Genomic DNA, 10,907 nt, shown 5'->3' with positions numbered 1-10,907 from the left:
GAATAATATCTTTTTTGGATTTTGGATGTGTTGTTTTTGTGTGTGTTTTCTTTTCAATACATGTAAATAAAGATATTAAACGTCTGACAAAACTTGAGTTTTAACATTATACAGAACATAAAACATTATTGGTGTTTTTTTATGATTTTTGTATTTTTTTCTGGTTTCTCAGCTGCTTTACTTCCACTAACAATTCCTGTTGAATAACTATCTTCTTTTATCACATCTTAGGTCTTAAAAAACATGAAAATGAACAGTTAGTATGCAGCCAATAACCTCATTTCAATATAAAATGAAATTCACCTTCTGCTTGCTAAGCTTCGATGCATACTTCTAGTACTCTGTAAGTGCAATCAACACTATTAAAACATTCTTGGAGTACTTAATGGTGAGCTTTAGGGAGAAATTAGTAAATGACACTTATTATTATTATTAATTAATATTTAATAATTTAATGTAATGTGATTGAAAAGGCAGATGTCGCAAATTCAAAGTCCCATGTTTTGCTGTCTATTCACCTGTCTGTTTGTCTGTACACCTATCTGTCTGTTCACCTGTCTGTACACCTGTCTGTCTGTACACCGGCCTTTCTGTACTCCTGTCTGTCTGTACACCTCTCTGTCTGTACACCTGTCTGTCTGTTCATCTGTCTTTCTGTACACCTGTCTTTTCACCTCTCTGTCTGTACACCTGTCTTTTCATCTCTCTGTCTGTACACCTGTCTGTCTGTTCATCTGTCTTTCTCTACACCTGTCTTTTCACCTCTCTGTCTGTACACCTGTCTGTCTTTTCACCTGTCTGTCTGTTTATCTGAGCTGCTGGTGTGGCAGAGCCCCATGAAGGTGGCACCCTGCGCTCAGCTAACGCTCTGGAACAGATAGACCTACACTGAATGTTACCTTCAGTTTCAGGGGATATGACAGCACGCACCGATTGAGCTCCGCTGAACATTACGCTAAACGGTAAGTTATTATTATTTAGATGAATGAAAAAATGTTAAATGAACAAACGTGTAATGGAATTTCATGTTGGCCCTGTCTGACGTTTTCTATTTTAATTAGCCTAACGTGATTGCTATTAAAGTTAGTCACTCTTCTGCTAAGTTTATTGTGTCGAACGGCTTCATGTCAACTCCACTTTCGGATGGATATTAGCTAGATGTTAACTAGCTAACGTTAATGTCACGTTAACCTTAAACCGTGGCTTGATTCATGTGTTAGTTTATTGTCCTTTTGTTTCAACCAGATGTGACTCCATGATGCAGTGACCTGGAAACACTGACCAATGAGAGCAGACTGGGCTTTTTAGGAAGGATTTTGAAGAGACAGCTCTACAACAGAGAGTACAGGTGCTGCACCCACGGGCCGTATACGAAAAATAAAGTGTCCTTTGAATATCAAAGTATATAAACATGTCCTAGAAGAAACACAAAACACAAGTATGAACCTGAAAATAGCCTTTATAACTCACCTTTAAACTGACTACTACTACTGTTTTTAATCAATGTCTCCCCCAGTGTTGGACTTGTCACCAGTTTGGTAAACAGGATTTCAGACTCTGTGGAGCAACGGTAATGCGTCTGACTCCAGATCAGATGGTTGTGTGTTCAAATCACGTCAGGGTCAATGTTTCTGTTTCTCCAGCTCCATTGGTCAATGGTCAGACAGGATAGGGTTGTATCTTGATCACATGCTGGAGTTTTTTATCACATCAAGAACTGGAAAATGGGTTTTGAATTACTGGGCAATGAAATGACTGGACTAGCAATTAAATTCACAATCCTTACTAGCACGTTAAAAACAACTACTCCAGTAAAGTATAGATACCCCAAATTTCTACTTAAGTAAGGTAACAAAGTATTTGTACTTAGTTACTTGACACCTCTGCGTGCATGATGAAGCATCCTGAAGAACAGCCCCGGCTACACTAGGGGGACTTACCCTCCACCTGGGTATTTCCACCTGGCCCTTATCACACCAAACGAGGTGTCTGCACTCCATGGGACACCTCTGGACCATAACTATTTTTCCAAGGTGAATTATTATTTTATTACATAAATGAAAGTTTTTTTGTTTCTATGACTATTAAGACAAATAACATACTTCAAAGTTACCAGCTAGCAATTATCCTTAAACTACTGTAACGCTGTAACCAACATATGAAAAGTAATTTAACAACACCATTGGTAAACACCCATACACAGTCAAGAAGGTAAATGAAATTAACTTAATGTACTTTATTATGGTCAGTTCCATAATAAAGTACATTACTAGTACATTAAGTACATTTTATTTACCTTCTTGATACAATATTAAATATACTGCAACTGTTTTAGATACATTAGATACAATTATCATCTTACAGGACAGATTGGATTACCACTGGTCTAACCTAAACTTTCTTTTCTGTCTGCAGTCTTGAAGCAGCAGCAGCAGCACCGGCAGCTGTAGCTGATGTTGTTGTTCTGCTGTTGGTCTTGTTGAATATTGTAAATGTTTAAGTTATTGAATATAGTTGGAGATATGAGAATGTTGTTTGAATTAATGTTTTGCTTCACGGGAGAGAGGACAAGGGCAGAGAAAAGATCAGATGTTTAGATCAGGGCCACACTTACTGATCACTGGTTATTCACCCCCACCCACCCCATAAGAACGTACACACACACACACACACACACACACACACACACACACACACACACACACACACACACACACACACACACAGGAAGATTTTATGGGGTTTAAAGATCTTGCACTGCCTTTTCCCCCACTGAAGCCTTTTTTTTTTTATATCCTTGAAAGTAATACTTTATTAGGCTACCCTAATTTTAAACTATTTAGACATGAAGTGAGGCGTCGGGTCATAGAGACAAAGTCAGACAATTGTTAGTCTCCCAACAGACACCAGATAATTAAACTAGGTAGCCTATTATCTGCATTATGCCAAATGTCATTAAAAGAATATTATGTAAAAGCTTAAAAAAACTATGAAGCATTGAGCAATTTAAAAATGTAAGCATCTTGGCGGATTTGAGACTCAACTTCCAGATTTGCTCCATACAGCAACGATGGCCGGCGGGGATCGGGGAGATAGAGAGAGGTAGTATCAGATTCTACAACGCTTTATCATCGCCCACCTCAGAAGCTACATCTTCCACCTCCAGAGTCTCAGGTTATCCGGGTGTGGTCGCACATGGGCGGGGCTTGCAATGAGCACAGCAAAGCAAATTAAATTAAGGATCACGTCTATGTATTATAGTTTGCATTATTTAGTATAGTTTAAAAAAAAAAGCAAGTTTGCATCTACCTTAATCAATCACTGATTTAATGCACCATTCGGCCAGCAGGCTAAGTGACCGAAATCAAACACGCCTAAGATGCTGTAAAAAGGTGCATGCCCGCCGGTAAAATGCTAATATGCTAACATTCGGACAGAGAGGCTCAGTGGACTCGTTATATTTTGCATTGAGAATTTAAGAGGAGAGAAGTTGAACCTGGAGCAGATTAAGGAACTATGCGCTGCACGAGACTCAAAGAATGATGTTCAGACAGGTAAGTTCAACAACAAGCTGTAGCTACAGATGAGAGCGTCTGCAAGGTGTGTAAAAACTGCAGTTTTGCTGTGTGTGTGTGTGTGTGTGTGTGTGTGTGTGTGTGTTGGTGGCTTCAGCAGCTCTGCGTTGTTGCTTTGGTGATGTTTTATTCTGCTGTTGACTCAGTGTCAGGTTATTTAGGCCTAATTAATGTGGCACAATAATGCTTGCTGCATCCGCCGTGGTGTCACCAGCATCTTTATTTATTGATATTTTTTGTTTAGTTGTCTGAGTTTTGTCTCTTTTTCTGGTTATTAATTTAAGTGAGGCTACACTGAGGAAAATGATTGTATATTTTTTAACTGTTAATCAGTTGTGTGCATAGACATGGAACTTATTGTTGCATTGGACACCATGGGTCTTACAGTAGGCCTATACTGACATGTAATCAGTGGTGGAAGAAGTATTCTGATCTTAAAGAACTAATACCATACTGTAAAAATACTCTGTGACAAGTAAAAATCGTGCTTACTTAAGTAAAAGTATGTAAGTATTATCAGAAAAATGTACTTAAAGTATTAAAAGTCAATTTTAGAAACTGGATACGATCAAAACGGTTCTGTAAATAATAACGTGTCATATTGTTGGGTATTTAAATTTTTAATAAAACATCGTATTTTAAAAATTTGTTTTGTGTGCAAAAATCCAAAAATTATAAAGTAACTAGTAATTAAAGCTGTCAGATGAATGTAGTGGAGTAAAAAGTACAATATTTCTCTCTGACATGTAGTGGAGTAGAAGTAGAAAGTGGCATGAAAAAATAGACTCAGGTAAAGTAAAAGTACCTCAAATTTGTACTTAAGTACAGTACTTGAGTAAATGTACTTAGTTACATTCCACCACTACATTTCATTTTGACTGAGGCCTACTTTTATCTTAGTACATCTTTACACAAGTAGACTACTTTTACTTGAGTAAAAAGTATTTTTTACGCAAGTATTAGGACTGAATCTATATGTTTATCAGGATAATGTGAAGACACAAAGACATTTGATATTTGACTTTGCTCAAAAGTGACAATAACCTCAGTTAACCAGCAGATGGTAGGCTTGTACAGGTATTTAGTCCTGAGTTTCTTATCTTTTCGCATGTTTTTGGGGAATGCTAGTATGTTTCATGTATATCTTTAAATCAGGTACCATATACAATATTCAGTGTTTGTTTGAATAAACTCTTTGGAATTTAGTTTCTGGGGCTCTAAGCTTTTAATGAAACATAAACTGCAACATGTTCTTCCAGAAATAATATCCCAGTTACTTTGGCTTCTTCGTGTGATTTTGGTGGATCGGGGGTTTTCCTGTCCGCCTAACTCAACCTGGATTTCTTCCCCCTCTGGTGGGAAATACATTTTTAGATCTTCTATGCTAATCAATACCTCAGCCTGATAACCTCTCCCATTCCTCATTTCCCTCTTTGGAAGCTGAGGTCTCTATCCCTCCCCTGAGACTCTCAACCCGCCTATTCAAAGTGTCATAAATAATACGGGCTAATTAGATATGAATTGATTGTGTGTAGGTGGTGGCTGTTTTCATCCATCAATCTAAAAGCTGTTTAACAATAGATTACCACCCAATAATTCCCCATGGAGCCCCAGTGAGTGTGCTATTCAGCCTTGTTTGGTACGTTGGGGGGGTGTCATAAATCTGCTGAATAATAAATATTACTGCAGTCCATTCTTTCAGTGCTGGAGGTGGTGTTATTAATACAGAGGAGATTATGAATCATCATTGGACTTCACTGGAGGGTTCTCAGAGTAACTTGTCATTGTTTGTTTGTGTGGCATTTGTTTGATGTTTTTGTGTGTGTTTTTGCTCCACTCCTCCAGCTATCATTTGTTTCAGATATTTGGATTTACGTCATTAAAGTTTAGGTATGATATAAATGTCAGCATCGATATATGAGATTGTATTTCATTTAGCCTTTTCTTCATAATTTGTTCTACTGAAATTACAGCGGCACATTGATACGAGGAAGGTGAGTCAGAATAACCCAGTGGGTAAAGTGAGCATGAGCAATTGGTTTGTACTAGTTTAATTGGTAATGTATCTGGGAATATGCAACAATCAACAGACAAAATGACTCTGTTGACTCTACTGCATTAGTTCTTAATCCTGAGGATCCTTGTGTCAAAATGTACTTGAAGACATTAGTTATCATTATTTCTGTGCTTGTATGTTTCTGTTTCATTTTATTAAATGATTCTATTCTTAATTCATAAATGTAATCATATTATGACAAAATTAACCTAGGAGGAGCAATAGGCTATTGTAGCAAAGACAGCAAAAAACTCATTAAACAGAGGTTGAGAAAACAGCAGAGTTATCAGGGGATAGGCAGTTTTATGGGCCCTGGATTAATCTGGCCAGGCAATACACTCTATGAGCTTATTGTACAGTATTTGTAGGCCTATATATATATATATATATATATATATATATATATTAACTATCATGTTGGAATTTTATACCTCATTAGGGGATTTAGTGTCCTGTAAATGATTATATTCTCATTTTGTGAGCTGAGACATTTTAGTGCTCATGCATAAAACTCAGAAAAAAATAAAGCTTTAAAAGTCAAGATTTGCAGCTCTATTATCATGTCCACGGAGATGAAGCTGCCCTTTAAATGGAGAAACACCTTTGTCAAAGAGAACTGTAGCTACTGGATGCACACATTAATATACATTTTGACTTGGATATGAGCATTATACTATAGATGGAGTTTGATGTGCGTTGCATCACTGTCCTTGATGATGGTTTTCCAGCAATATTTCCTCCCCTTTTATTACTTCTAATATGATCTGTATTTGCATTATTTAATTCCCTGATTGTTGTCTATATTGACTGTTCTTCAGTTTTTAGCCATTCTAGTAGTCTTGCATTGCCAGACCTAGCTCCACAGCGCTATGGACTGGCTACACCACCTATCTATTCTGGGATAGGGGGGAAAAACACTCTGGCTTGTTTGTATATCTTGAAACCAATCACAACCATCCTGGGCGGCACTAAGCTGCTATTTCATTCCCAACAATGTACATCCGTTGAGCCAGACTACTTTTGTTCAAAATATCTCCACAACTGTTGGATGGATTGTCATGATATTTTTATTTGTTCTATACTTTGGTTTACGATCAAATACATCCCCATCAATGCTAAACTAGGACAGTTAACATGGTAAAGAGTTCCTGCTAAACATCAGCATGTTAGCATTCTGATTGTGAGCATGTTAGCATGCTGGTGTTAGCCAGCATGGCTGTGGACTCCTAGTCTTGTTCAAACATTGATTGTTTCTTATTTAGTCATATATATTTTATGTTACACAGGAATTTTTAGGATTTGAAGTTTTCACGGGCTTATGTGTAATATGACCAATATGCTACATTATACCCTATTATATACTGTACCTATATATCCATTATTTGGATTTCTGTATTGATTTTGTGGTGTGTTGGATCTAGGCCTGGGTATCGTTAAAAAATTGGGATACCAGTAACAATACCAGTACCCTTAAAGTGAAACCGGTACCAATAGACTACTTCATTTGGTACCTTTTTTTCCTACTTCATTCAATACTCATCATGTGAATGGAAGTCTTCAGTTGCGTAAAATGCCTCCAGCGCTCGCTGCTGCGGTAGTGGGCCAATCAAACGCTTGTGGTGATTGGCTGCGAGCAGAACCAAATAGTAATTTTTATCTAGAACTGGGTACACAAAGGATCGATTGCAGGTATAGTTTGACTGGAGAGATTCCGATAATACTCAGCACTGGGTTATTTCGATCAATAGCGATTGAGTACTGATACCCAGCCGTAGGCTACTTATCTGCAGAGCTTTATACTGTATGTATTTAGAGCTTTTAACAATTGTGAACTGCATTTCCCATGTGTACTTGCATGAAAAAAACATCGAGATCCCCTTTTGTCAAACATTTGCCCTGATGACATGAAGTGACTGAAAGCTTCGTTATTAAAGGTTTCAATGAGGTCCAGGTAGACGCCCGGACCCCATTGCCCCATGCATTTGTGTCTAATAGACTGATGTGACCAAAAATCTTTGAATTTGGTCCAGTGTTGAGCGAGATCGCAATGACGAGCCGGCGCGACCCGAGCTACAATGTAACCTAATGGGGCAATTGTGCAGCCTTGATTTTTGTCCTATAAAAGTGATTATTTTTTGCTACTGACAGGCTCGGATTGTTACTAAAAGGGTCTGACAACATTATCGATCTCAGGACGTGACTTCTTGTCTGAATACAGCGGTGTGGAGAGTGGAACGTGAGTCGAGAAAAAAGGCGTTCAGGGAGTCTGTTGTTTCCGGAGTAGGCTACATAAATTAAAGGCTCCTGTTATTTTAAAGTTTGTCAGTGCCATGGCTCAGTATTTAAATGATTTCGATAATGTGGACTGGACCTTTCTCCATATATTTCTAATTCTTAGTAGATATTTCTTTGAGTAAAAACTTCTGGTGAGAACACAGGCTTTCAGATAGAAATATCTTGGCCCATGTTGTGACAGAGGACCTGAGGTTTGATCTCTATCCACCTGCCTTGGACTCCTCAGTTTTCTGAGTATGCTGCGGCTCTCTGGGCTGACGACAACCACAGCAGGTCTGGCTGTCACCCTCTCTGATTAATGGCCCTGCTGAAACATGTCCAGCCACATTAGAGCCCCATGTATCTCCCAGAGTCCACACAGGCCTGGCTCTTTGTTCTGATGGGAAATGGTGTCAGCCGCTCACTGCTGCTCGCCCAGAAACAGATAAAGATTTACTGTCATCAGAGGCCAGATTAAAGCGCACAAACGCAGACATTGATTTCTGAGAGGGAGAGAGAGGGTGGAGGAGAAATAAACCGACACATTTTGGGTAGGAAACTCATTCCAGGGCCGGCGGAGATATGATCAGCTTATTTGGGAGGTGGATAATATGGAGCCCTTTCCTAGAATGAACTTTGAAAGAAGTAAATTGTAAATATTGATTTCTGAAATGAACTGTCAATCTCACTTGGCTAGATTATTCCTATCATCTTGTCGAGAGGGGGCCAATGAATTCAAAACGGTGGACAAAGGGGGGAGGAGGGGGTGACGTGCTGGATTTCTGTTAGGGAGCTCTCAAAAGAGCTTTATTCGCTTAGTAATGGTTGTTCAATTTCATCAGATAACAGCTGTAGTTCTCATTGGCACTGAAAAATGAAATCAAGTGCGACTTCACGTCCAGATCGCTTCTCTTGTCCACACTGAGATCACCTGAGAGGAGCTGCTGCAGGAAGCCAGTCCACTTCATTACTGGTCCCCACGGGTGGGAACAAAGACCTCTTTCCTGCCTCACCCAGAGGTCATGTCTGAGAGAACAGTTTGATGGGGTGCTGACAGTTTAAAGGGTTGGTTCACCCAAATCGTATCAAACTTAACCATATAATTGTATCATGCAGATATATATATATATATATTTTTTTTTTTCCCAGGTTTTGAGATTTTTTTCTCCAATCCAATAAATTAGAGGTATGTGGACTTTTTGTGGTGTTCAAAGCAGAGGAAATCAACAAAATTGTGAACTGGAAGAACCTGAATAGTCCTGTTGTTTGTCCTCATTTAGTTTTTAACGCTTATGAGAGAAGCCAAAGACAATTTGACACAATGTGGACAACAATTAACTAACAAACTAATTTAGAGCTGACAGTGTGTTGTCTGGACGATCCAGAGGAACCGGGACTTTTTTTTCATGGAAAGAGACATTTCTGTTTAACTATATTCAAATGTACTTCATCAGTGCTTTAAATACCACAAATAACACTCCATCCACCTCCATTTTTTTGGGGGGTGGAGGCAAAAAACTTGACTTTCATTAGAGTTAGACTTTCATTAAATCTATACTAAACACTAATTAATACTCAGCGTTTCTGCATTATCTGATCTTTTTATGAGCTGTCTTTTTTTTATTTTTTTTAATAAATTTTAGCAATCTCTATGGAACAAACCTCTTCTTCTTTGTTGTCCCTATCTTTTCTGTTATTGAAGTGTTCTGGCATTTAAAGTTATTTTGATCATAATTATCCAACAATGAGAAGGAACGTCTTTCTTGTTCTCATTTCTGTGCTTTTGCATGTAAACTTCCACTAGGTGGCAGGGCGCTTCTATGCAAATCATCTTCAATTTCCCTCTGCCATCTGTGTGTGCACTGACTGAAGAGATAAATCAGTGAGCATTTAGACAACCTCTGTGCATCCATTGCTGTTTGTTGTCTCTTCCTCTCTCTTCTTCTTCTTCCTTTACTCTTCCTCGTCATCTCCGAGTTCACACAGCCCCCCTTCGACTTCACTGAGAGCCCTTTGAGTTTAAGTAAAACTAATGATGCTCGTTTTCCACAGCACACAGAAAGTAGTAAATTAGCACTCACTGTTGACCATTTCCATCATTTATCAGTGTTTTGTTCAGGATGTGTGGACTGGGCTCAAAAGTTTTGGGTTTTGGAGAAGCGAAGAAAGTAATGTCATTTGGTTTGGTACTACGTATACATACAGGTTAGATACTGGGATGTGGACTAATCACTCTGATCACTTTTCTTCATTAAACGTAATTGATTTAATGCATAGTGCCAGATTTTTTTTCTCCCCTCTGACACTCATTTTGACAAATGAGTGTCAGAGGCCAGAGGCTTTCAGCAGCTGTGTGTGTTCCTATCAAAACCAACTGTGAAATGCAAGGACAACGCCTGCAGCACTTAGTGTCCTTTAATTGCCATTTACATAGTAGGCTAATCATTATTTTTTTTTATGTCCCCTATTACCCACTATCACCACTGTGTTCGGCCTCTCTCTGTCTCTCTGGGCTAAAACAATAAGCTGTTTGTCAGAAGTGATGCTCTGATGGTCGGCTCACTGATGGAGGACGTGATTTTTGCCGGAAAGACAACAGATTATTTTAGAGAGACACACTGAGTCCCAGCAGCGAGTGTTTGGATCAAAACTCCATTTTCTTTTACCTCAAAGAAAGTGACCAATTCATTTTCTTTGTAATGCATTTGGCAGTTTTATTAAAGTCATATAAATCCCCACAGAAGCACTTTCACACTCTCACTCATTTCCCCCTCTGATTTATTTTCCGACATTGGGGATATTTAAGTTGATTTTAAAGTGACTTTGAGTTTGTGAAAAGCGCTATATAAATTCAATTTATTATTATTAATTTATTATTATTTTATTTTTATTTTAATAACATGTTATGTTGTCCCACTATTTCCTACAGGTTCTGTTGACTACCGCCTAAACCCAGAGAGGGCCTTAATAAACAATTATATAGATTTTTTTATGCTTCATCT

This window comes from Perca flavescens, chromosome 14, assembly GCF_004354835.1.
Source record: "Perca flavescens isolate YP-PL-M2 chromosome 14, PFLA_1.0, whole genome shotgun sequence".
NCBI lineage: Eukaryota > Metazoa > Chordata > Actinopteri > Perciformes > Percidae > Perca > Perca flavescens.
This window is presented reverse-complemented; position numbering follows the sequence as displayed.